The sequence below is a fragment of the Dendroctonus ponderosae genome, unplaced genomic scaffold (genome assembly GCF_020466585.1).
Source record: "Dendroctonus ponderosae isolate FM_Combo_2020 unplaced genomic scaffold, Dpon_F_20191213v2 Dpon_F_20191213_1, whole genome shotgun sequence".
In the NCBI taxonomy this organism is placed as follows: domain Eukaryota; kingdom Metazoa; phylum Arthropoda; class Insecta; order Coleoptera; family Curculionidae; genus Dendroctonus; species Dendroctonus ponderosae.
In genome coordinates this window covers 29,204,560-29,206,772 of record NW_026017110.1, presented here as the reverse complement: position 1 = coordinate 29,206,772, position 2,213 = coordinate 29,204,560, and positions in this window count along the sequence as shown.

Genomic DNA, 2,213 nt, shown 5'->3' with positions numbered 1-2,213 from the left:
TCACCAGTTCACACCTCACTAATCCTTTTCACTTATGAGACTATCAAATAATCTCTTGTATTAGTCTGACGAATTCAATTTCTTGAAGCTTGGTTTACTCAATTTAACTCCCAAAACAATGCAGTTGATTCTAGGCTTGGGTAACACTGTGTTGAGTTACGAGCAGGGGCGGATCCAGCTTTCGATCCAGCTTTCGAGTCAAGTAGTAGAAATTCGGTCTTTTGTTGTCCATGAAATTCGTTAGGAAAAATGGTTTTTCTGTTTAGAGACAGAGTTATTTAGAAATATTGACCTAAAATTGGAGAAACTCCAGTTGATGAGTATTAATGATTAAAAACTTTCGTTTTTCTGTTCAAGGAGCTATTTTTGGAATAAATCCCACAAATAATTAGGGTTTTGTCCATATTTCGAAGCTGCAAAAATGATTCTAAACATTTATGCAAAGTGGTTAAGGAGGCGAGTGTTCCAATAAAATGTATCTTATAATTTTTCACAGAAAATGCCTGAAGATTGTCAGTATTTTAAGTAAAACTAAAAAATAATGCGATTTTTGCGTAGAAGGAATTGTTTAATACAAACTTTGTTAAAACTGGAATGACATGAAAATTTAAACGAACTTTTAAAATCTTCAGAGCTATGAAGGCACCGAACTTTCCAAATAATTTTTTGTAAACTTTTGCTCTCTGGTCATTTTTTCAAGGTAATCTTAATTACTTTCGGTAAAAAACTGAATAAAATTATTTGGTTTTTGTGCCAAGTTCGAAGCTGCAATGGGTTTTCTAAAGTTCCCTACAAACCGATGAATGAATGCGATGAGACGAATTTTCTAGTAAAATTAATTGTGTAATTTTTTGAATCATAAAGAAAATCATCAGAAAATAATGCTTTTTTGCGTTTTCGATTAAAAGCTTTCAGTTTTGTGATCGTTTTTGAGAAAACCTTAATGGTTTTCGGGGAAAACCGGGAAAAACAATGGCACCAAATCGAAACTTATCGAATACAAGAATGACAATTAGGTTTATTGGTTATTTATTATTTAATTATTTAGGCCATTTGCATTGGCTGTTATTTTTTTCGCTTTTGCTACAATCCATTTTTTAGCCTTTCTTTCTTTATGCAATTTTTCAATAGTTGCAATTGTCTTTGGGTTCCATTGAGTTAATTTTAGGGGGTACACTTGCAAGCAAGTTTGAAGAAAAGCTTGAAGGTAGTGTATGGACTTTGAAAAATTGTCCAAAAATTCTTTTCGATGGCAGAAAAAAAGTATAGAAATCATAGAAACGATTCTAGTAGTCATAATGCTTTCTCTAACTGGTAGCTTTGTTGATTTATCAAAAATTATTTTTTTACGCACAGCTGCATTCAATCGTTTTTGGCATTAATACTGATTAAGTTTGATAATTTTTTCAAAAGAGGTTGAAGATGACACAAAAATGAAACTTCTTTAATAGATAAAAACATCATTGGTCTTCTTCAGGCAGTTTTTCATTAGCTGCTATAAAAAAAATGTATTAGTCGAAAGCAGAATTTCGACTGTGAAAGGAAAATTTCGATCTTAAGAAAACATTTAAGTGGCAGTTTTCGATTTAAAAAATATTACCAAAGGGGACATTTCCAGTTATAAGTAAAAATTTCAGCACTCACAATACAAAGATTTAAACAGACGCAAGTTGGGAGATTTGATTATTTTCGTTTACTTATACACAGCTTGGTTCTAAGCATTATTTTCTTAATATTAATTTTTTTGTCATTTATTTGATTTTTTTTTGCAGTTAATACACATAATTAAGAAGTAGGAGCGACTACGCGTAATTTAATATCAAATAAAATAAACGCAGTGGCGCCACTGATGATGGCTGAAATATAGCCGAAACGTGGGCCCACAACAATTATGATCTTTCTCCAAGATCTCGCGACCGATAATTTCCTTCAAAGTATAAGTCGATTAAAACTGAACAAAAATTGTGAAAAAGTTACAATTTGAATTTGTAAAATTCCCAATCTTAATTAAATTTTTTAGTTGCTTAGAAATTAAGAAAAAACCTTAGTTTTTTCAGCTGGAAAATGTAAGCTGTAATCTAGCTTTATAAAATCACCCCGATGGACTCAAAAGCCTTAACTTGGAAATTAATTATATTCACATTTAGAAATGTTTTCCGGGCTTTGAAGCCGTGGTCCATGGGAATTTATTCCTGACGTTTCGTCCACAACTG